Source organism: Nothoprocta perdicaria, unplaced genomic scaffold, assembly GCF_003342845.1.
Source record: "Nothoprocta perdicaria isolate Ctin4 unplaced genomic scaffold, notPer1 scaffold_3, whole genome shotgun sequence".
Classification (NCBI taxonomy): Eukaryota; Metazoa; Chordata; class Aves; order Tinamiformes; family Tinamidae; genus Nothoprocta; species Nothoprocta perdicaria.
This window is the reverse complement of record NW_020455532.1, coordinates 7,692,652-7,719,262: the sequence shown is the minus strand read 5'-3', so window position 1 is coordinate 7,719,262 and position 26,611 is coordinate 7,692,652. Positions and strand designations below refer to the sequence as shown.

Here is a 26,611-nt window from a genome sequence, read left to right as displayed (position 1 = left end):
TGCAAAGGAAAATATACTCACTACCTTATGAGCATTCCTTTAAGATGGAACAACTTAAAATATTAATGCACAACATGGGGAGCTATACAGTCACTGTAGTCCAACAAAGCAGTGACAATTTCCCTTGTGATGACAGCGYGAATAACAAATGTTTTTAACGATGTTTGCTTAAGTGTATCAAAGCAATTCACAAGCCTGAGATTAAARAAGTCTCTGAGGCAGGTTCTGCAAACTGTGTAATATTGAAATCAATAATCCCAGCAGCAACAGCACATCTTGCAACATCCCAAAAGGACGGAGGTTAACGGCCCCGCGCGGGAGATGAGGAGTGGGGACATGTAGTGCCAGACTCAGGAAATTGGCACATCCCCCGTGAAGCCAGCGGCACTGYGCTCAGTGAGACCCCCGAGAGCCCGCGCTCACTAAAGCACTTGGCCAACATCGTATGAAATAGAGGCACCAGGAAAAGCCATTGCCACCGGCTTTGTGATTTAGCCACCACCACACGGCGCTCTCCCTTGCCTCCATAAAGGCACCAACGCGCAGAGCACTGGGCAGTCATCACACGTATTTTTGTTACCCATCGGAGGGAGGGCATGCTTGCTGCCTCCTCTTTGCAAAGCCTGTGTGCAGCAAGCAGATGATTAGAGTTCAGGCTGTGACCACAGCAGCAGCATCACCGGCGTGCACCCCAGCACCACTGCAACTGGTCCCCTAAGCCCTGGCCTCTGGAAAACTTGGCTCCGAGGAATTAGAGCTTCTTTCATCTTGCAGGCCAGACGACCCAATGGCTTTAATCTGAAGGACCACATAATCCTATTTTTCTGTAGCAACGTCTGCAGCCTGGGGACAATATTTAATCCCACTTTAAAATTCTTGGAGGAGGATCAGGCAATGCTGCTGTTATTATTATTGACTGCATAACTTGTAAGTGATGTCCCAAAGGGCTGAGGAAGAGGGCGAGGATTAAGCCGCCTCTCCCAGCTCCGTCTGGTGTTCCTCCTTATGTCTTTATTTCGGAAAGTCAAGCGGGAGTAAATGTTTAGATCTCATGTTGTTGTGATCTAAGTATCTCCCCCATGCTGCGAGTCTTTAGCTCCACATAACTTTTCAAAACCAAAATTGCTTTGTTTGATTGCCAGAGCCAGATCTAAATATTAGCATCCATTTCCCTGTTTGGGGAAGATGCATCTTTGTGGATGAAAGGAAAAAGCTGTCATTTCTGCAGTTCACAACTGCTGTTTAACTGCYGGGAATAAAAAGGCTATTGTTTTGCAAGGGTAAAATCATTTCATTCATTTGGCTTAGATATTTTTACCTACCAAATGTCTAGGCAAAATGAATTGAACCAAGCAGTTCTTACCTCGTGGAGGCATTATTGAAATGGAACAATTTGACTCAATTCTTAAAGTTGGAAAATTTTTAATTATTTGCACTTCCTCCTATCAAAAATATGGCTGAAGTGGAAACTTTCCAWGAGGATGATTTGAATTTGATGAGGTATTTTTGAGGGGGGAAGGAACACTCCTCCCTCTTACCTTGGCCAGTGCCTGGTGCAGTGCGCTGGACATCTCATTGATGGCCTGAGGAAGCCCGTCCCTGTACGGCCACATGTGGAGCCCATCGTGTCCTTGCTCTCCCCAGCCGTGTGTCACCATCACTGGGATCTGGAGAGCCCTGCAGGAGGACACCAGGTAAATTAGCTCCTTTGCTGGAGCGACGGGAGTTGTCAACCACTGGAAGAACGACCCAACACCTTCCTCCTCCCTTGAGAAAACCCTGGAGAACAACAGAAAAGCTGCAGAGCTTTGCCCTAAAGCCTTGTCCTCAGTAAGACACAACTTTGCCCATCTTTTTCTTCGGAATTACTTTGAACACCACTCCCAGGGACCAAACTACTTTTAAAACCAGCTTCTCCTCCTGGCCCAGCTCACCCTGGAGCAGGTTAATTCCTCCCGCCGCCCTGCGCCGCCTCGCGCTGCATTCGAGATGAGCTTGCTGACCTCTGCCGGCAGAGAGAAGCCGGTCTGGGAAATGAGGTGCAACATCAGGGAATCATTTAAAAATACATATATTATTGCTCAGATAAGTGSAAACTGGTTCAGAAAGTGCCCAGGAGCAGCACAGCTTTACATGGGAGCACTGCATGTTCTTGTTCTGCAGGAACAGGTAGAAAAACAAGATATCTTCACTCAAGGAGATGGAAAAAGAATAGAAAATAAGAAAGGTATCAAGAAGACGACTTTGTTGGGAGGGGTGAGAGAAGAAGAATGGCAGAGCATGAAAATGGGGACAAACTGAGGTTCGTCATCCTTGTGTTGCTAAGACTGAGCTGGTCACTGCATGCCATTGGCCACCCCAAGCCCTTTCGTGGCACAACACACCTCCCCTTTGCCGCTTGGCCGATGTGACAATAGCACTATTGAAAAGGGCAATGTCAAGATTGCATTAAAAAACACCTGTCTCGCTGCCCAGCTGGCATGTCACCACTTAGCAATGAAGCTGTTCCTGGTAGCAGATTCCTGTAAATTATCCATCCTGTGTCCTACCTGATGACCCCTTCTGTGTTGGGAGCGAACGTGTGAATTCACCTGGATCTCGCAGTAGGACCTGGCTAGCAGCTTGGGGCAGAGCCGAGGGGAATTTGTGAGCTGGGGGAGGAATCACACAAAATTGCCGTCAGGCCTGGTTTGATGCACAAGGCCAAAGAGCCAAAATTTCTCCAAAAATGTATTTAGACTGCCAGGGAAAGACTGGTAGAAGCAATGCCAGATCTCCTGTCTTTAGCCAAATGGTTTTGGTGCTTTCCTTATGAGAACATTTTCCAGCTACTCCAGTTTAGCTGCCTAGGTCAACTCCTGCATCGTTTCTCTCCCCATACATATCACRAGGGCAGAAACTTGCTGGACTGTGTTCATCTGTGCTCAGTCCACTCTAAAAACACAGCATTTACTGCAGCCTGCTGAGCATCATCTCCAAGGGATACAACAAAAACGCTGCCTTTCCTGCAACATATCCCCGAGTTATCTCGTGCCGTGCAGGGCCTTGCAGGTCACGATGGGCCTGGGACRCATCAGACCTCAGCACTTTGCTTGGCCTTGCTCAAGATCTCCTTGGAGCAACCGTGTACGTGGTGTTTATCGGACTCCAAACAGGCGGAAGACGCAGCCTGGGAACCGACGTGCAGTTCTGCCCAGGCAGCAGTGGTGCGGAGCTTGCAGGCTCTGGCGCGCAGGGGGAGCTCGTGCTGCGCTGCAGCCCCTGTGCTCGCAGGGTCCTGCATGAGAGCGATGCCGTCCACGGGSCAGCCCGGCACGCAGCGATGCTGCAGCCACGAGCCCGGCTCAGCCTGGTGCAGCTCCGCGAGGAATCACGTCCTCCGTACTATTAGTTACTATTACAGGACTGGCTTCCCGTGGAACTGAGGTCCCTTTCGCTCTGCACCAAAGAAACGTGTAAAAAGTTTAAAAATGATTTTAAAATGATTTGCAGGTCAGTACTCTGCTCGTCCTGCATACTTTCTGCAGCAGCACTTTAAGCTCCCTGTGCTGTAGTTGTCTTCCTCAGAGAGAAAGGCAAGGATTTTAAACAAGTYGAAAGAGCACTGGATCATCTGCTTTTATTTTGCAATTTATTTTTTTATATGTTTCAGAATAAAATGAAGATTTGCTTTCAAAAAAAGTGGTTTGAATGACCATTCGCTGAACACAATCTTCACATTAGAATTCCCCCTATGCCACTTCAGTCTACGTTATGTCAGGATCCTTTCCTGCTTTTCCTTTACCCCTCTTTTTACAACCATGGCTGGTTAGCGCCTTTTTGGCAAGAAACATGGCCTGTTTGCTCAGGAATCAGCCCTCGTGCTGGGCAGAGATAGCACCTCAGTACTGAAGAAAGGGCTGTTACGTGATCCTCCAAAGTTAATAAAATGATAGCAACAAGGCTCACGGTTATCTCACTCAGTACCTTTCCAAGCACATCCTTTGGAAGAGCAAACTGCTGCCCTGCTGAGCTAGCACTTCCAAAATATTAACACTCCTATTTTAACATCACAGAAGCTTAATTGCAGAGCAAGTATAAACAAGGAGTTCCAGTTACAAAATTCTCTCATACGCACGGGATTCTTCATTTTTTTAATTACATTTTATTGCCTTCATTTTGCAAATGGCAAGAGCACAATGGCTCCCATTATGAGCTGTGCACAGCGGCGCGCCGCGTGGAGCACCGAGATGCTCCCTATGAGATCCTTGGCAGCTCGCGGTCTGCAGCGTGACAGCACGCGATAAATCACCCTGTTCCTAGCGCGCGCACTATCTCCCCAAGACACAATGGGCTGAGCATGGGGTTTTCTGCATAAAAATGCCCTCGTTTGCTCATTTGTCGAGAATCTCTCAGCTTTCCAGTCTGCGCCGACCCAGCCCACCCCATCCAGTCCCAGCTCATCCAACACTGATTCCAAGCCTGGGGCAGGGGACGGTGCGGAATGTGCTTGGCGTCCAGCACGAGGCCTCTGCCCGTGGCTCTGCAGCACTCTTGGCATAGGCATCCATGCCCCATCCTCTGCCCACTTCTCCCTGTTTTCACACTATTCCAGTGGCCTGGAATAACCTCCTTATCAAGGTAGGGCAAGCTGCTCCTTCACCAAAGGCACCAATATCCACCTGCTGCCCTGACAGGAACCATATGCCTCCCCAAATCCGCTCGGTAGCGTGGGAGGCTGCTCTGCGCTATTTGGGCAAGATCCAGCTCCTAACTGAAATCAAGGAAAAACTTCCCATTGACTCCACGACACTTGTACCAAAACCTCAGACTGTAAATTTACTGGGATGCTTTCCACATGTTTCAATTACCAGAGCGCATCATGCGCATTTAGAACTTCACTGAAATAGCGATTTTAACAAAATTACAATAAAATGAAACGACCTACAGAGATAATGTTGATATTATGGTGTTGAAATGACAGCACAAAACAACTGTATGAAGCCCCCTTATATTCCAGTTCTTAAAATGTGTCATGGGAGGAATTATAGGCAGCTAACAACATAGACTTCATCCGGGGATGAATCCTCCCAAGTCTAGGTCTCCTCTGCGACTTGAGTGCAGAAGCTATCTTTGTATCAAGAGAAACCTGTCAACGCTATTTGTGCAGAACCATAAACATAATAAATCCTGCCAACCCCTCTGCGAACTGGCTATTTATTCCACTCATCTCCGAGGTTTTTCAATACTGGAGCTGGAGGCTGCAAACATGAGCCCTGAAATGATGTGTTGCATATGCCTGAGCTTAATTTGCTGTGCTTGATTTGAGGCTTCGTTTTGGGAGCTCCACAGCATCTAGCCTACAGGCCTCTCTGCAAATCCCGAAGGAGAACACGACGAGCCCAGCACGCCGCGTGTCAGCCTCCTTTACACCCACGTAAGTGAAGATGACGGCGGGTGCGTGAGTGCAGCGGGGCTGCGCRCATCCCCGGCCAGCGCTGGAACAGCGTGAGGGACAGGGACGGAGCCAGGCGACCCGGAGCCGCGTCCTGGCTGCCCATGGGGACCCGCACCGGAGAGGCTGTGCGGATCTTGTCACCCCCTTGTCACCAGCTACCAATGGTGGCGGGAGTCTGGGCAGTGCAGGGGTCTCTGTGCATCCSTAGAGCTGTGTCTGGGCTCTGATTTGGACCCCAATGTCAACTTGGGAGTTGTGTTGATTCACTAGTGACTAGATACAAGAAAAACCTGTCTTTTCACTAAAAATGCTATTTCTGCAACTTCAGAAAAAAAAAGAAAAAAATCAAGCACAGATTCCTACACCCAATTATAGGCTTTTCCCTCTTTCCTGTATCTCAGTGATGAGAGGTTTTTGCGGCATCCTGCCTTTGCCCTTGTCCAACATGAGCTTGCCTCAGAGGCACTGATCTTTGCAACGCGCTCGGAAGGCGGCTCTGCTCCGTAGGAGGGCAGGGATAAGGAGCCTGCACCCACAGCTCTGCTTTCCCCGTCAGCCAGGACCTGCGGCATTCCCAGAATGACCGAGCTGCCTTCCCGAGGAATTCCCTTCACTGCCACGTTCTGCTCTCTCTTATCAGCGAGAGCATTTCTCTGTTGGATAGTTTTCCATTCCTAATTTCCATTTTGGCAATAGTCTCCTCCTTCTCTGGCACATTACTCTTGCTCATTGCGTTGCCTCTGATTTATGTTGTGGACTCTCCAGGGTGCCTGATAGACCCTTTGTGCTGCTGTGCAAACAGCGGGCAATATTGCCATACATTATATTGCCCACAAGACACCCAGGCGCTAAAGCACTTTCTATTATGTATTTTGCAACATGTCACGTCTACTTACATGATGTCTCCGATCTTTAGTTAGAAACAGCAAAGGGAGGATGTGAGCTGAACTTGTCCTGATATCCCTTGGCGTCCAGAAAAACAGCGGTTTGGTTAATACATCTAAAAGAAGAACAGATAATTTCAGCTGACATTTTTTAGGAACTTGTCTGCATACTTCTTGCCAGGTTATTCATGAGAAATGTTCCTCTGCTTTTTGCCTCTGCTGCCGGGCATCCTCCTTGCTTGAAATTTTCAGGAAGAATCCCAGGAAAACAGAGGCAGATTCCTTGCATGCGCACTGGGCTTTCAGAGTGCCCAAAGTTCCTCTTTCTCAGAACTCACCGAGTGAGTTTGGGCGCTCGCTCTGACACATCTGAGAGAGGCTGCGTGTGTATGAGGTAGAGATAAGCAGCAGCCTTTTGGATAAAACAAGAAGTGACCTGAATTTTCACCACAACTGAAATCAAATCTGACAGCACGTTTAAACATTTAGTTAATTAAAAAAAAAAAAAAAAAAAGGCAAAACAAATTCCACATTATTGTAACTTTTCCCTAGGCATGAGAGAGAATGAAAACTTCATTGTGAAGCAGACAGTGCTGCAGAATAGTTGTTTGATAGCTACAAGCTAAACCCTCACCTATAGCTGTAAAGAACCTCTGCACTCTATGCCTGAAAAGCACAAACTGGATTGTGCAGAAATGGGTCGTCTGTCCACACTATACAACCAATAATCATCTGTCCTGCGCCCCATCCCATATAGCACATCATTTCTCAGTGTGCATTTGCAAACTTAGGTGAAAAAGTTGGTGTCAAAAAGCACAAAAGCAGGCATACAGTTTCCAGGTTCACAATCATGAGAAATCAAAAGAGAAAATAATCAAGTAGTTAGTTAGTTATAATGTTTCTACCAGCCCCCCTTTGAATTGCCAGCTAGCACCTGAATATATTGTTTGTGATGCAGATTTTTTCATTTGGTCCACATTTTAAATACATAAGAGGGTCTTCAAAAGCAATGTGGTTAAGGCAACAATAATGGGTTAATGAATGAATAACAGTTGAGAAATTATTACACTCGGTGCTATATTAATAGCCATTACTGTCTTCAAAAATATTGCCAAATTTTGTAGTTACTCAATTTACACACATATATATATATTAATGTATACATACAAACCTCCTTCTCTTACAAACACTGTAATAAAGTGATTAAGAGGATTATTCTGAATTAAGTGATTAATCTGAAAAAAAAATGCACAGAACCTCAAATGTGAGTTAAAAATGGCATCCATGTCTTTTCTAGAACAGAAAAAAATAAAAAATTATCTTTAGGAATTGGTGAGACTGGTAACTTAAAACACAGTGCATATGAGATGATTTACTTGCTTTGTCTGGCAATTTCCAAGTTACAATAGTAGGGTCTCTATTCTGCTTTTTTAAGCAAAGATACTCATTCTGTTTAGATCTACATCAGATGTCCCTGAATGTTCACGATATTAGATCTAAAATAATGAACCACCCAAGGATTGGCTGTAATCAGTTCAATCCTATCTATGGTCAGAGTGCAGCACTGGAAGCCAGGAATTCTTAAAGTCTTCATCAGAGCTCGTCCAGTAATTTGCTGAATTACAATTAATCCAAATCTTTCAGGTTGTGCTTAATTTGGGGTCCTGACATTATTTAGCAGCAGTTATGGAGGACACTAAGGCTGAAAGCAGCCCCAGAGGAATGAACACGAGCTTTGCTGCTGACCTGGTGGGAATCAGATTTCAGCCCCAGGGCGATTTTGGGGGTGTCCTGATTTATGGGTAATAAAGATGCTCACCCTCGGCTCTCGGGGATTAGATGCCCCGTTACACTGTGTTTCTTGTCTGAAAAACGAGAACGTGCCCCTCCCTGGCACGTTCACAGACTTCTGCATTTACAAAACACTGGAGGAAGTTGCATTTCACAAAATGTAAAATGTCCATGAAACTGTTGATGTTTTCATAATTTTCAAGAAGCAAAATCAATTACATACAAAAGCAGAATGTTTCACAGCATAATTGTCCTTTCAGTCCCAAATTTTCATTTTAAATGAAGTTTCTGCTATTCAGTCACACAGGGCGCATCTTGATTCCTCTTACTTGTAAAACTTTTTAACCTCCTTCTCTTTGCTGTCTCTTTTAGTTCTATTTTTATTTTCTGAAAAATACTCCAGACCATGAAAGGGCTGTTTTATGACTCAGGCCACATGAAGAGATCATCAGCTCCCAAGGAGATTTGCAAAGACTGAGGACATTACAAGGCACAGCTTAGGATTCCTCAGGGCACCCAGGTAAGACGTCACTGGCACTTTGTAACAAAACCTAAACCTGAAGTCCTGTACGGACCAATCTCTAACACTAAAAAAAATAAGGCAGGCAAACACCCAGGATGGATTACGTATGAAGACACAGAGACAACTCCACAGTCTTTTCACTGTCCAATTTTGTCTATTCCCAGTGCCGGAGAGCGGGTGGCAACTAGAATACATTGAAAAAGAAGAAAAAGACATTAAACATCAAACGTCCCTTTGCTTCTGACAATTAATTGAGACAAAAACCTCATAATCAGTTGCAGACTTGTCCCTGTTTAGCTAGCGTGACTCGGGTCAATTATCAGACTGCAGTCCAGAGCAAGGAGCTCAGTTCTCATCTTTGTATCGCATGAGGACAAGGAGGCAGAGGACAGAGCTCAAAGGTTAAAGGTGGCAGGAGGAGGTCACGAAGGGCGTCTCTGTCTCCATGATAGCCATAACCAATAGGAACTAGTGGGGTCTTTGTCTTGCAGTCCAGCTTTAGGCTCATATAGGATCGCGGCACTTTCCCAGTGGATGCTGGGAATACTCACATGGAAATTTGCCTTGCGTTAAGGCAAGCCTTCACGGACATCGAGCAGCTCCGGTGCTGGTTAATAAAAGAAGGCATTTCAAGGACTTTGCAACAGAAGCCGCCCCTGCTTTATGTCCCCCAAACAGTCCTAGAGCCTGTTAGTAGTTCTTCTTCTCCAAAAGGAGAAGAGTCTTGTTTAAAATTCACAGCATTTACTGAAGATCTGGCAACTGGAGCATCAGAGACCACATCCTCTTCCAGCTGAGCAATAACTGCCCCAACTCCCTGCTCCACATCACTTCTTCCCTGCCTAGTTGACTCTACAAAGACCAGCTTCAAAGATAACCTGGATGATTTTGAGGGGAATGGTTTGGAATTTTCATATGAGAATATTATGGATCTTAAAAGGATGTGATCACTGTCAGGGAGGCAAGATTGTTCTCTTCTGAGTAGAGACGGCTGCTCCCATGGGGTCTTTCATCATTGCCTTCAATTCAGTACTGTCCTAAATGGTGCAATAGAGCCACTAAGGGACTCTGAGCTGATGCTGAAGTCAAAGCTTGTTGATTCACCCAGGTTAACAGCAAAACCAAACCATGCAGCTGCAGTCTCAACCACTCCTGTGCCAACGTTTCATAGCACAGAGCAAGACAGTCCTGCATTCATCAGCCCTGGGTGCTCTAACATCAAGATGCAAAACGGATAAAACAAATCAGAGCTGCTTCGGCCTACTTGGAGTACACTTGTCACCAAGTGAAATAAATGTGCTAGTACTCCTGACCCTCTTGACATGAGTTTGCTCTTTTATGTTCCAAAATTAACTGTGTGGAAAAAGGGGTCYCTTAGACAATATTGGAAATGATTCTGGATTGCTTTGGACCCATGCTAAGAGAATCATAGAAGAGCARGAGGTACCACCAGAGCCGAGCACTTCCAGGACAAATTTTATAAAGACCTGGCTAGATCCCAAATGACAAAGAAAGCCAGATGTGCCCTGCCCTCTCTGACACCTTGAGTCTTCTTTCAGTCTATAGGTTAGGTTTGCTATCACCTTAAAGCAAAATAGCCTTAAAAATATGCATGCAGATGTGCTAATCTCTCAGCACAGCACATGCATAAAAGCAAGTGTTTATATAAATGATACCCCTCATGTCAGGCTGAATTCAGTCATCAAAGGAGAAAAAGAACATTTTGTTTGGTCTTTTACTAGTCAAAAATGGCTGGTATTTAATAAGCCCTGGAGCCAGATCTCAGTAGGACAGGCTTTTTATGGGCCAGAGGCACCTACCGTAGTGTCCTTTTCTGCATACAGCCACTGACCTATGTCCAGCTGATTTGAATTTGCTTCCTAAATCTGACGCTTCACCCATTTAGATCAAAAAAAAAAAAAAAGAAACACAGCATTTCTAGACCAGAGTTCTTGGTGTCACTACACATTACTGATAATTTAGGAATGCTACAGAACATCTCAAGTTTAAAGTACTTTCCCAGTTCCAATGGAGAACTAAAACAGATGCGGTTTCAGGGTGACCTTTCAACCTACCAGACACTGTTGACCCAGATTATAGTTCAACAAAGTCGCTCTTGGATTCATATTACATTTTGGGGAGAAACAAGGGGGTTACAGCCAGAACGGACAGACGGCTCAGATGGAGCTCCGACGTCTGGCTGGAAGCAGCGTGTCTGTACCGTTCCCAAGCACAGTCCCTGCATCAGAGGAGGTGCTCAGTGCTTGGAGAGAGCTTTGCTGCATGACACAAACTACCAGCAAAGCAGTTCAGGGTGGCATTGATACTAGCTGGGAGATTTTGCTGAGAAATCAAAGCAGAGGATCAAAAACTAGCAGAATGGGAGAGGTGCTCCTGCTGAAAGTTTTATCGCAGGCCCAGGGTGGGAGAAGGGAGGCTGGGGCGAGGCTGCCTCCGCGGGGGAGGCCGGCCGGCCTGAACAATGCGCCCACCCAGGCTCCATCCCAGCGACCCTGTCGGGAACGGGAGGAGCCCGGGAACCCCCAAGCGCGGTGGTGGCATCCTATTGAAAATGATGAAGTTCCTGTCAATGGGCTATTATTTTACACGCTGCAGCTCTAAAAATAGCGCTTGTATTTTATATTTTTTTTTTAGCAAGCTTGTTTTTTCCAGGAGCTCTGAAAATATAAAGGGTTCCATAAGTGCTATGAACAAGCTTGTGAAATTGTCTCACTGGAATACAAAACCACTTGAAAATACTGTTTGTTACATTTCCCTATGAACTCAACAACAGACTATGTAGATCGTTTATCCAAAACATTGGATTTATTTTACTTAAAAACAGTCTTAGCATAAGAAAACTTAGGGGAACACCCCACAAAACCTCTCTAGTTTATTCCATGCTGCAGCTGAAATGTGGAACCTCACAAAATTGTTCCGAAATACTACCACCCTTCCAAAAACCTTGGTTAAATCCTCTTCGGTCTCTCTACCCACTGCGACAAAGCATCCATCATCYGAACCGTAATTAGCTCTGCTTGCAACAACAAAAACAGCAAAACAAATATTATGTCCTTCAAACGGAGGTCAGCTGCATGAGAAGGACCAGGCTCGTCCCAATCCTCAAAAGACTGACATGTGTCCTAATTGTGAAATCCGTACAGCGTTTCACAGAATAGCTTTCCGCAATCACTGCCCATGGCCGCTGCTGTCTGTTTGCTGGTGGCTTCATTCCCTGGTGGAGCCGTTACCGGAGCCCGCGCTGCGGCGAGCTGACCAYGGATGGACAGAGCAGAGCTCCTGTTGCCTCCTGCCCAGCACGGGGCCGCCGAGGCAGCAGAACATCGGGTGCCTGGTGGGGAGTTTCCCGGTGCCTCAGACGAGGAGCGCGCGGTGCCGAGCGAGTAGGAGCTCATCAGCGTGTCGCTGTGCTGTAAGCGGAGCAGGCCGCCGTGCTGGGAGCCTGCCAACACTTGGTGTTGCAACACCGCGCAGATGAGACCCTGCGATAAACGTGCTGCGTTTAATGAGTTTTGTCAACTCCGTTATCGCTTTCACATCGCACAAAGCAAGTCTGGGGCTAGACCTCGCAGCCAGGTAGACCCTTTCATCCAAAAGTTTCAAAGTGGCTTGTGCACATTAACGAGGCTTCGGAGCTGCCTGATGAAATATCCGTGTGGGCTCCTAGAGACCATGGGGAGACGATTCCCACCAGGGCCCGCCCGGCCCAGCGAGCCGCGGCCAGGCCCGGGCGGGGGGCACGGGGAGCATGTCGCAACGCTGCCCCAGCACGCCCGCAGCCACCAGGGAGCTGTGGGGCAAGGGCTGTTTCCATCATGGGTGGCATTGTTGCATGCAATAGGTCTGGTTGGATTTTTCTTCCCTGAATTTTGAACCCAGCTAATTCTTCAGCATTCACAGTGCTTCCTGGCAGGGACTTTTATAGTTTAACTTTGGATGGTGCTAGGAAGCAACTTTTATCCCTTACTCTGAATCTGCTGTTTGCTATATTCATTTGATACCCCATGATGTTTTGTTGGAAGTGGCATTCCCTGTTCACCTCTTCCGTGACAACTAGGCTTTACAGACATCTATCCCTTTCCAGCCCTTTCTTCTTAAAACACAAATGCCATACAAACAGTGGTGTTTAAATATCTGATCACTATATATGTGCCAAACTCCCACTCTAAAAGCAAAATAAGGAGAACTTACAATCTTTGTGGAACTGTCTCTCTAGGACTTGCCATGCAACACAGATAGCAAAGCACTGCAAGGGCTAGGAGGCAGGACCATAAAATATGATATTTTATGGTAAAGCGACAAGCTGTCCCGGTTGTCTGATGAGAATTAACCAACTGACACTCTTTGGAAGATGTGTGGCTTCTGCAAGTTTATAGTGTATCTCATAAAAAAAAAAAAAAAAAAAAAAAAAAAGCTGTGAGCCAAAGACAGCCCTACCCGGGAACGCAGTGGGATTGGGAAAGGCAGAGCTTAGCATCCAATAACAAAAGCAGTACATTTTTACATGGTATCAATACACACTTTTTGTTCATCTTCTCACACCACTTGCTGCTTTTAACTTCTTTACAAACTAAAAGTTTAAAAGATTATTTCTTTGATTTCTTTTTTTTTCCCCCACCTCTAATGCATGTTTACTGTTACAGCAATGAATGCAAGCCCAGCAGAGATAGCTCCTCTGTCCCCACCCAGGAAGAATGGTTGAATCATTGCAAATTGCGCCAAGGCTCTTTGCAAACCTTCCTGCTAGGAACAGCGGCTGGACAGAGAGTGCAGGGGATGCAGAGGAGCGATGTCCAAGCCCTGTCCCGGCTCACGTCACCCGGTCAATGAAGCCGCTCTGAGTTTGCTCCRGCCCTGGCAGGTAATTGCAAGCCCCACACGTGCAGTTGCTGCAGCTCAGGGCACAGAAGGGAAGTCTGTGTAGGGAAACGCGCCTGCCTTGGCCCCCAGCAAAGCGGCACTGTCCTGGCACGACAATAGGTTTTGGCCCGTATGTTCTGTTGAGAAAACAACTTTCCATCTGGATTTCATCCGCTTATGCTCACCTGTGAATGTGTTTTATTTGCATATATTTTGCAAGTGATAGATTTTTTTTCTAGGGTATGTACAATGATGATAACTGGCTCAACAGCTCTTCTATGCGAAATGTAAAGGATCATCATAAATATCTGGATAAAGCCAAGCCATGGAAAGACTAAGTCGAAGCTGATAGAGCTGGGGAGGCTGGAGGAGCTGAAGGTCTTCTCCATGTTGTCACCTACAGCAGCCCAGCCTCCCCTCCACTGTCTCGAAAGCCAGGCCACACATCCCACTTTTCACTTTTAAAGAGTTATCAAAATTCCTTTAATACCTTCGACTTCCTTTGAGGGAAATCAAATGTCCCTGCTCCAGTGGCAGGATATTGGGCAGCTGTGATTGTCCGATAGAAAGCATATAAAATTAAATTGTSCTTTTATCATCCAAGGGATGTTACTACTCTGTCTTCCTTCCTGCTCTTCTCCCCTCCTCAGTCTTGAACTAGTTATCTGTATTTTTTGTTTCTTTAAGTCTGTGTTGTTGTCATTTATGTTTTGCTGTGAACAGTTTATCCTCTTTCTTCAAGAGAAATTCCAGCCAGGCCTGTTCCCTCTGCCCCCTAGTCCCTCAGCTGTGTGTCCAACACAAAGCAAGGCCGCTCCAACCGCAGGAGCRGTCTCTGAGCATCATCTGTAGTACCTGCTTTGCCCCCAGAACACCTCCTGCCTCTTCTCCCTGATGGCCCCAATCTGCTAATGCAGATAGCTCAGGGCAGCCCTGTAGGAAGACCACAATGATCCAATGAACCATCTCCAGCATCAAGTTTGGGGGAGTTTTGGAAAGTCTCTCCCATTTAACTATTTAAAAAGAAATAGTTAAGAGAATAGAATACAAGTGACAGAAAGGAAATTTTCCCCAAAACAACAAGGTCCAGAACTATTTCAAGTAGCAACATTTCAAACTACTGACTACACAACAAATTTTCTAAGAGTAAAAGCAAAGGTGAATCTCTCAGAAAAGTAATAACCCATTCCCTTCCCCTCTGGAGAGCCCAAAACTGCAGTAGAAGTATTCCTCCCTTTCTTATCTCCAAAATCATGGAACTTTTGTGGAAGAATAATATCAATGTGGGACACTGGGTAAAGTCCTCCTTAGGTGTGGTACTTGCACTGTTGAGAAGTGGGAAACTGTTCTGGGAAACCTGCTCCACCCAGGACTCATCCCTGTCTGACAGACGGGARCGCCTGCACAGCTAATATTCTGGTACACACGTCCAGCAGGGTAAATAGCCCCATTTTGGCTGTATATTTCTCTCTGYGTAGCTTATTCTCTTTGGAAGAGGTTAAGGTGGCAGAATCTCAACAATCCAAAGCAACCTGAATGGAGAAGGTCGCCTTTATTCCTGAATTTCTGAGCGAGTCCCAACCAAGGCATCAGCTCAGACTGACCCCTAACATCACTGCTTTAGGGCTGTCCCAAGCCCATGAGTTTAGGCAGGCTCAGGTCTCACAGGGGCTGCTAAACAGTTCCTGGACACTTTCCATCTCTGAACTCCTACAAAAGGACTACAAATTCTGCCCCAAAGTCTCTGTCSTTGAAGCTGAAGTTAGTGTTCCACTTGGGGTGCAATTTTCAATTCCTTTCAACTTTTAGGAGGACAACAAGCATTCACATGTGTTTTTTTTATTTATTTTTTCCTTAAAATTCCTGACATGGGCTCATGTCAGTACCCTTCTGACCAGCACTGCAGACATTGAGCCTCAGGGCTGCAAAGAGTTTTGCCCATTTTCAGACTTTGCAACAAATGTTTTGCCCAGATTTACATTCAACTTCAGAGGATGCAAACCATTTTTACTCTTGGTTTAATGAAGGGTCATCAATCGAAGAAAACCACTTCCCACCTTAAGAAGTTACATTGTTTAAGTTGAGGAAATCTGTGTTTAATTAATAATGGAGCATGAAACATATATAATTTACAACAAGGACACTGGGGGAAAACACTGCTGCTGTCCCATGGTTTCACCAAGATGATCATTGCCACCAAAATACCAGTCCTAGCAGCTTGAATTGTTTTAGACTATAGTAGGAGGAAGAAAAATGGTTCCACCTACTCACTAGTGAAAAGGACTATTTCCTGAAACAATCCTTTAAATTTCAGTTATTTTGGATCCTATGCAATATTTTGTAGCCCCTTCTCGTGTCACTTTTATGATGGTGATGATAATCAGGTCCTACAAGTGACATTAACACTGGTGAGACAAAAACAAAATGAAATAAGCATACACATTCTGGAAAATCTAAGCAAATAACTTAAAAATAGCCCTGAAAAAAGAACCATAGTGGATCTTAGCTAAGAGCCTGCCTTTATCACAGCAAAGGCGAATCATTTACAGCTTGTAAACTTCTATCAGTACCTCTTTTTTCAAACAGTCAAGGAGTAGAGCTAACAAAATTCGCCGGGTGGCCTCAGCACGACAATCACCAGCTTAATTGGGCCTAAGTGCGTCAACACCTTCGAGATCGGTACCMACAAAAGTCCACCAAGAAACAGCCTCATAATTCACCATCTAAACGCCAGCTCTTCCCTTAGCATGAATCACAGAATCCTGTAATTGCTCCCAAGTGGCAAAACCACAAGCATGGAAGCGAACAAACCATGATAAGAGCCTCTCATACTAAAAGCATCATAAAAGACCAAACACAAAGCTTAGCAAGAAATGCCCTTCTCTGCATGGCACAGCTCTGAGCGGGCTGCGCCCACCCGCTGGGTGTAGCCTGTGCTCTTCCACGCTCTGGAATCCAGCCGCTTCGTGACAATATTCCAGACGAGGAATTAGCACTTAGAAAACTGTCAGGGATCAAAGGTTGCCCCCTTCACAAGTTGCTCCGAACCAAGGACATGATGCAGTAGYTTGGCTCTAGCTTGAAGGACAGTTTAGATGACACTCGGAGCAGAGAGGAGGAGCCTGGGGAGCTGCGACCAAGGTTGGCCACGGGCAGCAGAGCTGGGTCCTCCAGCCCTGCTCCAGGTGGGCTTTGGCCTTGCACCCATGTGGCTTGTGGAAGAATTTGTCCCTTCCTCTGATCCGCAGGGTCCAGGGGAATGCGGCTCCAAATCTAGGAAAACCTGCTCCTTGCTCTGAAGCTTTGGAGTTCGCACAGCCTGCAGTCATTACATGGAGTAATTAGACAGCAGTTAACAAGCCTGGAGTCCTCCAGAAGTGACCCCAGAGCTCCCAGATCAGAGAGGACCAGCCTTCCCAAAGCGCAGCATCCTGATGGCGAGACAGAAAGGCAGGTCTTAATCCTTGGGGTTGGACAGTGATGTTGTACAGGTGACACGTYCAAGGGTAGTGTTTCAGCGGGATCGCAGGGATTTCCTGCGAGGAAACAGGAGTGTTGCTGCCCTCAGGGTGAGGAGGTGGTTGCTGCCTCTGGCTCCAGCTGCTAACAGTGTAAGATATTCATTCTCCACTCTCCTTGCCAGGGGAATTAGGGACCGAGCACAGCATTTACAAACCCTGCATGATGCAGCACTCCAAGTCCTATTTTCAGTGATTTGCCAGGTGCTTCGAAGACCCTTTTAACAACACGTGCCCGATTCCTTTAGGCACTATCAAAAACTTGGACTTTGCTGAGGACAGMTGACTGAACAGAAGTCTCAACGTTCATGTCATAAATATCTCAAGACGAGCCTGTTGATTCAGTGAAATGTGTGGTTGGCTCCTATTGTAAATGCATTCACAGAAAACCTCACAGAGCGCTGCTGCTTGGGATTAGTTGTGAGCAAAATAAATAACAAACATTTTGGTGTTTTTTTTTTTAAATAACATTTTGATATATTACAAAGTGGCTTTTCTCTTAATTTTACACCACATCGTTTGAGAGGACATGCAGCAAACTAATTTGTCAAAACAAGATATATAAAATAAATAATTAAAGGATTAAAAGGAAAGACAGTTCTGAAAGTTGGTTACTTGGAAAAGGCTATAATTTAAATCAGAAATGTCTGGATTCAATTATTCTGACAAGCTAAAAGAAGGCAAAATTTGCTACACATTTATGAAGCACAAATGAAATGGAAGGAAAGCAATGTCTTCTAATGGAGGGAGTATCTCTCGAAACCATCTGCTTCTGGGTTTGAATCCAGATCTGATAATGTCTTGGTAGCTCTGAGCAAGCCACGGACCTTTAAAATTTCAGATTCACTGATGAGCCAGGCCACGAACTGGCAGCAGAGCCATACCCCTCTGCAGTGGATTCAAATCATTAAGTACAGGAGAGCAGGGACAGAATTTAGATGTTTAAGATSATCTTTCTGCTGACTACCTTCTTAGACCCTGCCAGGCTAAAACAGTTCTTGAACATTTTTAGGAAACATGAAAACCTTCAAACTCCACAAATGTCTCCACCACAACATGAAAAGCCACAGCAGTGACAAAACAGTTATGAGAATATCTGAGATATATGAGAAAATACAAATCAGCATCTCTGAGGGCATCCAGTCAACCAGAAATCAAACTAACCAAAMTAACTTCTAGAAAGAAGATCGTCAATCAATTCCAGCTAGGGAAGAGGCGATCCAGCTTGTCTCACAGTTCAAGGGCCAACATAGATATCTAAGAGAAGACCAAAATGTTCATTCCAGGTCTGAAGGAACCAGAAGCTGCCACCCCTCAGCTGCACTGGCAGAGATCTGTCTGGCAGAGTAGTAGCCTTTTTTTTTCCCCCTGAAATTTTTCTAAATTTCACCTCAAGGAGTGGAAGCTTCACAATATCTACTTTAACAGATTCCACGGAAACTCGCAGATTTCTAAGAATCAGAATTTATCATTGGAAAATGTTTCTGAAATAGAATTATAATACCCAGTTTGTATAGCACTTTGAAGAAAAGAGTATTATTAAATCTTCTAATTTAGGTAATTACTATAATAAAACTAAGACAATTACATTTACATTATTTTATTATTTTCTGGCTCAAAGCATCTTACACAAACTATAAAAGGAAAGTATGATAGAAGCACAGTCATTTCTAGATCTTAGCCCCTGTACTCATTTGGGTAGGCACCAGGAAGCCAAATGTTTACCTTTCAGAACCCTGAGAATTTAAAGATTTTGTTCATCAGAATGATGAAGGGGTGTTTACAGAGCAATAGCTGCAGAATCCTGGCATTTATACTCTAATTACAATCCTGGCAAAAACAGCCTTGGATTGTGAGTGTTTGCAAATCGAAGCCTCTCAAGAAGCACATCCAAAAATTTATTCCTAACTGTGCTCCTGGTCATTTTTTTTTCTTTCTAAACACACATGTGGAAATCTTCTACGTGATAAAGTTGTTTATTGTTATTTATTTACTTCTCAGGCAAAAAGAAGTGGTCTTGCTCAGATTCAGCCTCCTGTTTCATACCCTTCAGCCCATGGAATCCATCATTTTACAGCCCGCCTAGAGATATATTTCAATTGGTAATATTCAAAATTTCCAAATGGAAAATAGCTTCTGGTATGTGAATGTTGGCCAAATGGCAGGACAATTTTATTCCCACTAGTTGCCACGCAGTGTGAAATTACAGTACGTATTACTCCACATTATGGCTTGCAGAAATTTGGACCAAATCTTTAAAATTATTAATGTGCATGCAAATGTTGCCTAACACATAAATCAAGCACACACACTCAATAATCCGGCGCTTTGGCTTTATGAAATGATAGATCAAAGATGAACAAATGAGAAGATGGAACCCAAATTAACACATTAACTGAAACAGAGCATTCTCAGATCCTGGAAACCACTCGCAGTCCGGGTGTCACATATCCGATTACATTCCTCATAACTCAAATGACAGAACAGACTGAAAGAAGCTAGGATGCCTATTCCTACTCATCACCAGCTACTCATAGTAATTTTTTTTCAGAGTACTAGTAATTACGCTTTAAGGAGAACAATTAAAATCCAGTGTAATTGCAAGTCTGCTTGTGATTATAGATGAGTCAAACTGCTTTGGAAAACGAACACAGAACAGTTTGGAGCTCCATTGGTATTTTATTAATCATGTCATTAAAATGGCTACATAAAGTGGGTGCAGCTATACAGCRGGATTTCAAAAGCTCTCAGCATCAGCTGCTCCTGGTAAAGTTGGTAGGAATTTTATTCCTTGAGTTTAATGGGAACAGAGTTATGCCAGCACTGAGTGTTTTTATAACATCCCACCCATACTGTTTGCAGTCAGCCAATTCTCTTGCCAACCCTTTAATTCTTCCTGGTCATCCCATAATCCTAAAACGGCTTTCTTGTCCCAGGGGCAGTYTCAGGACTGGAGGTGCTGGGGAAGGAATTCAAGTCCTGCGAGGCCTTGAACATGGGCAATGGTGTGGGGGGAAGTTGGCCAACGTTCCTCCCCGCATGGATCAGGCCTGGTGGCCACTGAGACTCTGGATGACATAGGGAGGGACTTGGCTTGAGCTTTTGCCCTGAGCTTGCCGCTCGGGGCAGGGGACTTGGCCGTGCCCAGCTCAAGAATAATGCTGCAATTTGGACCAGATGGTTGGCATCACAGAGCCGCTTAAAGAACCAGTGCTGAGAATAGAGAGCTGAAAAATAACGTAACGGAAGATTTATTTGTGGTCTCTGCTTCAGGGCTGTCTAAGAAACATAAGCAGCGGTTGGTACTTTCAGTTCTTCCAGATAACAAGGGACCTTGAATCAAATGAATTTTGGCTTCTTGCTTTGCAAAACAAAGCCTAATCTGACAAGAAGAGGTCAAAACAAAACAAAAGCATCAGCCCCTTATGCCATTTTGGAGATGGCTCCAGCAGGCATCAAAATGCCTCCAGAGCAGGTTGTTAAGAATAAGGGGGAATCTACCACAAAATGCAAAACTTAGCAAAAAGTTTTCCCATTCTTTGCTCCTGTCTTAATTTTCTAAAATAGGAAACTTGGACTGAGTGATGCTTGAAAGATGAGCAATGTTTCAGATTAGCAATGCTTCATATAGGGCCAAGAGTAAAGGACAAGCAGCAGGAACACAGGCTTGGTTGTCTTCACTGTTTTGGCCTGCCCTAAGCAAATCTCTTTTCTGGAAGCATGGACCATCTGCCCTGGGGACTCAGCAATTTTTGCTAGCTAAAAARGTGATCTAGAAACGATACCCTATTAGCAAAATCTTGTAGAAACATGGATAACTTAAACCTGAATTCAAATTAAATTCTTTTTTTTTTTAATGGAATAAAAGTTCTAGGGATTCACCTTCTTACAGCTGAATTACACCCATCATATAAATTGTCTTAAAAAATTGAAAGATTTTAAGCCAGGTGAGAAAAATATTTCAAAAATCTGTACTAAAATYTAGAGGATTCTCAGAATAGGATGACATCAAATCTTAAATTTTGTTTTGTAATTAAGAAAAAACTACTTACAACCCTCTTGAGGTAAGAGGATAATTGAAAAATTATCCTCTTGGAATGAATTGTCTTAATGCTTTACATCTGAAGGAAGCAAGGTAAGACAGTACTACGCTGGACTTTCTTCTATGTGGGAGAAGCTGGAAATAATCTGGAGAAAAGATTATTTCCAACTTTCCAACTCTTTTTCTATAATTAACAGGATGTAAGACATAACAAACAGAGGCTGAAGAAAACCACAAACTCTCCATATGGGGTTTAGTTCCTGTTTACTAGTATCCTGTTTACAGCAGAGGCTTTGATGGTCAGATAATCAGGCCTCTCATGTTCCCAGAATGACCACACTTATTCTGTACTTATTTAAGGCTGGGAAGACTTTTTAATAAAAAAATATGTCGAGGAAACAAAGCAGAGAGAGATTATAACAATATGCATCACTACGGAAATACCAGGCTCATTGTTATAGAATACAAAATTACTCTTTTGTGTGAAAATAGTAGAGTGATGTGAACTGCTGGCCCAAGTAGGAACATGGAGCAGGGGATAGTTTTAACTTCTGCTGGGTCTGGGTCATGTAACCGCTCAGGGGAAGGAAGGAGAAATAACCGCTTCTTAGGGCACCCATCTCCTGGTGCCTGCAATTTTGTGGCTGACAGAGAGCAGAATGCACATTTACAGACACTCCTGAGCCAGGACTTGCAACCTTGCAGCTGGATGAAAACTCTGCTGATGGAGTTTGGAGTGGGAACGGCAAAATCCCATTATTTGGGCAATTGGTAGTCTCAAAGAACAAAATCTTGCAATACCATCTACTGTTAAGATTTTGTAGGCTCGCAGGCACACAGTTGGCTTCAGAGACGGTTCCTTTCCAGTTTTGACCTGACATGGAGTCAAAGGTGCACAGACAAGTTCTAAACTTAGGAAAAATSACAGGAACTTGGAGTCAGTGTAACGGTTTTGATGATCTCTTGTTATGATGTCATTTTCTGTTGCCTTCTTCACAAAAGAGGGAGGGAGGCAACAGAACATGTCTCCATGGTTCCGCCTTTTTTTACAATACACTTTTAAAAATTTCATTCTGTATGGCAGAGGCCAATTTTTCATTGCTATATTTTTTTTTTCTGTAACAAGTTTAACACCATTATTTTCACTGTTAAGCTTCTGGAGCATTAGTAGTGATGTACAGTGTACAGAATGTACAATAGAGAGGTTTCATTCTTTTTTTTAGTTGACAGCATAAAGTCTGCTGTAGAAAAAGCTTTCTCTTTTTTCTTTAATAGAAGTTTTGTTATGAGAACAGTGATTTAGATAAATTTTCTCATCACTTGTAGACATACGTGCTTAAAGAACTTGCAAATGTTCAAGTAAATAAAATTAAGAATTATTGCTAGATAGTCACTTAGCATATCTTCCTGTATAACAGCTTTTATCTCTGAAAGAACTGAGGGCTTATTACAAATATAACTGCTGAAATTATGCATTGCAAATAAATGAGTTTTTGTTTATGTAGATTTTTACTTGCAATTCATTCACGAATACCTTTTCATTTTTGCTTTTGAATCTGTTCAGTGTTTGAAATAGTTTACTTACAAAGCCAGGTTGCTATACAAGATCTACGGATGTCATATACTGGCTTTATACATTGGATTCATAAGGACAGCTCATCAGCAAGTMAATGGAGCTATGCTATTTACATTATCTGACAGCCTAGCCCTTATGGAGTTCTGCCTGCATCAGCTAAAATCAGGTGACATATATAGGCTATCATGCTTGCTCTCCATTAGTAACACAACTATTTTATTTTACCTTGTATAAAGAGAATCACTCCTATCTTATGAAAGAGGAGGAAAGTCCCTGTGACTCACATAGAACCACCTTAATTAGTGTGATTTGAAAAGACATGTTGGTCAGGATATGCTTCCTTGGGGAGATGGCCTCCTGGGAAATAGGCTAATGTCTAAAAATTTCTTGGAAAAGATGGAAAGCAGATGGAAACCTTTTCAACACTATTGTTTTGGTATGTGAATTATTTTAGTGCTCCTGAAAAGGAGGAGATTAAAAGCCAAGAACGGGATTAATTAATGGCAATAATCTTTATATGACTTGCACTATAAATATACCCAGCCTTTAAAACAAGAACAAAAGAGGTGTTTGGAGGGGTATCATGGGAGTGGAAGATTTCAATCTTGTTTAGCCTGAGGTTTATCATAAGAACTCCCTTTGGCCAAGATCTCCTCTCATAGGCTCCTGATTCATACCAGCATAAATGAGAAGAGAATCTGGCCCAGAAACTTTATCAAGTTTAATATCATCAAAATTATAAACAGCCCATTTCTCTCATTAATTATACCATGGAGAAAGAAATTTAACTCCATCCTGACTCCGAGATGTTCCCTGTTTTGATGATTCCTGGGGCATAGTCATGCTTGTTTCTTTACTGGCAGCACCTAATATTCCTAACAGGAAAGATGACTTTACAGATATGATGGACATCCAGAGCCAGACAGTTAGTTTCAGCTGGCACAAGGTGTAAAGAGGACATGTAACAGTTTTCCAGTAAGAGTTAACAAGCTTGGTTTTGAACCCATAATGTGAGGCAACAAGTTCCACACTCATATAATATTCCCAAGAGACTTTAAGCCTACAGGAAAGTCATTTCATCGATGCAATTCATTCCTAACCATGAGAAAGTCTTAATGATATGTTGGTCAGATACTGTCATCAGTTCGGGACAAGACCTTTCTGATAGGCCAAATGCTCATGGATACAATCTCACCAACTTCTTGGCTCAAGGGGACTTGCCACCACACAAGAGAAGCCCAGAGCCTCGCTTGTTAGTCAGTCATCACTCACGACACCCTGGTGAGGTCACTCCAATTCATCACGGTAAAATGACTTGCTCGACACTTCAGAGAGACAACACCAGAGATAAAAATAGAACCCAGGCCCTGACTCCTGCTTTCTTGTCGCGGCCAGATCAGCGCAGCTCCTGCACCACAGACACGCTACAACCCCGAAACTTGTTATCAGTCGTTAAGCCAAGGCTGCAAGCTGTTATGAAAATACTCCTCGCTTTGGAGGGTTTTATTTGGGAGGACTGGAAGTAGGCTAAAGGTCTATCTCTTATTATATTTGAAGGTAAACATTCTGACTTGGTAGAGCTGAAGTTGGTAGACTTCRTTTTACAAGTTCAGTCATCTGTCTGCCACAGTAGATTTTTTAAGTTTTAACTATTCATCTAAAAACAATAGCTTTGAAATGGTCAAAGCAGTCTTCCTTAGCAGAACAACAACAAAAGTGCTGTTGATTTGAAGTAGATTTTCTTTTAGAAATATAAGTTAATTTGCCATCAAAAAAAAGAATTTTAAATGCACATACAAAGACCAGTGTTTTTCTGATGTGGTATGGGTAAAATATTTCAAACCCTAACAACTCTCAACTCAACTAAACCATTTCCTGGTGATTTTTAACAGTAACTTTATACCATATATGTTCATAGATTAGCCAACACAATAAAAACTTCTATGACATACCTTCTAAACAGCTGTATTAAACCCAAATTCACTCACTTGAAATTGATGCTGAAATTCCATTCATTTGAAAAGAGTAGGTTTGAGTAAATCTGAGGATATCACGCACAGCTCTTGCTTAGTAACAAATTTCAGCAAGATCCTGCACGGTGACTCTCATGTGATTCTACTCACCATGACSACCTCCTCCACTACAGCTGAGATCACTTGTCTTAGTTTTTGGCCCTGAAAAGAAGTTCCAAAGAAGAAAGCCACCTGGGGAAGGATAATTTCCAGAGCACCTGAGTTAGAACTCAAAAGCAGGCTCTTTCTCATGGATATTCTGACCAAGAACTGAAACYGGAGGAAAAAAAACCTACAAGCTCTCCCCTAAATTTAGTTGTGTTTAGATGTAATTAATATCCTAGCCTTTGCTTGTCAATGGTGCAAAAATGGCTCACTCAAGGAGTGTAAGATATTTCTTTCTAGTAAATAATTCACCCCAGTAGGAAATGGTTTGCAATGGAGAGGTGGTCACTCTTAACGGTCTTCACCCAAGCAGCAGATCTCAATCACATGCAATTCTGCTCCACTRGTAGAAGCTCTTAGACAATATATAATATCTCCTAGGTAACTGCGGTACCATATGAGGGTTGTTTTATTAGTTTCCTAATTAAATTTCACGAACTTCATAGGAGTGACAGATTCTTGGTTATCTCTGCTGCAGATATTCAGATGGGATGCCAGAGGGAAAGGATGGAGCTGTTCGTCTTATTGCATGCCAAGATTTTGCGCTACCGGTTACACTCGTCAATCTCTATCTGAAGCAGTTAGGAGCTATAAAGAATTCATTAAAAGGCTGAGATTTATTAGAGGCACCTCAAGCTCATTACRGATGCTGATGAAATGTGAAGGCCTTGAATCCAGTGCCATTTAAGAATCACTTAAGCAGAACCTTAACGTTTTGGAGGAAACAAAGAAGTAAAGAAAAAAGCCCCTTCATTTTCTTCGAAAAATCACAGTAACACTTCAAAAAAAGTTCTATTATCTTTAGTAAAAATGACAAATTTCAGCTATGTCTGTCTCCTTTTTTCTCTTCTTTGATAAATAGCAAAATGGTGGCAGAATGTGCGTGTTTTGGAGGGAAGGAAGAGAAGGAAGTTGAAGAGAGAAATGACTCTAGCTGTGGGACAAAGAAAATGGAGAGAAAGAAAGAATCRGAGGACTCAAACTGCCACTGCTGATGAAAAACTGACTTCAAGAAACCATCTTTCCACCTTGAGGAGAAACATGGGCATCACTGGAAACACGGTGAAAGCATATTTTCTCCCTCCTTCCTCTGCAGGAATTTCAAACATTCAAACATTTTAAGTCACCCTGAAAGTTCAGAGGTTTCGGGGGCAAATCTTACTTTTGTTTTCAGCCATTTTTTTTTAATTTCCATTTCTCTCTTAATAAAAAAAAAAAAAAAAGAAAACACACACATACAAACAAACAATGCTTTTTGAAGGCAGTGGACATTGCTGCAAAATGACTTAATGCTACTGAAGTGACAGTGTTTACCTGCTGAAATGGCAGGTAGAACCAGCTGAAAGGATGAGGAGGAAAGGGGGAGKAGATGAAGGCAAGATGTATTTCATGGAAAATGCTTGGGCTGTGAGGGAGGTTGCACAGGAGATGCCCAGCACCACCCTGGACTCGGTGCAATGGGTCCTGCTTGTCCCTTCTGCCCTCAGCCCGTGCAGGCAGCATGGGCAGGTCCAGCGGCCGAGGCTTTTCAGACAGAAGCCAGCAGCAAGACCCAGAGTGGTGTGAGATATTTTCCACCACATCTTATAAACGAGGTTGCTTTGCCTTAGATGTTCTTTTCCTCTGTGTGTAAAGACTTACTCACCAAAGGCACAGGGAGTTTCTGTGGGCAAGTGAGATTAATTTTGTGCACAAGGCATCCCCCCCAGGGAGGGATTACGGCCCAGGTAATAAAATTCCCTAATGAGTATGCGTGTGAGAAAAGGCAGAGCTGCTGCCCCT

At 43.7% G+C, this 26,611-nt stretch overlaps 1 long non-coding RNA gene across 1 annotated transcript; it reads right to left on the bottom strand.

Moving 5' to 3' along the window:
* Positions 1-1,626: 1,626 nt before the first annotated feature.
* Positions 1,627-24,639, bottom strand: LOC112949778. Its single transcript, XR_003249879.1, has 3 exons — positions 24,605-24,639; positions 6,334-6,437; positions 1,627-1,677 (listed from the first exon to the last, which is right to left on the bottom strand). It is a non-coding gene; the product is annotated as an uncharacterized LOC112949778 (long non-coding RNA).
* Between the last annotated feature and the right edge of the window lie 1,972 nt (positions 24,640-26,611).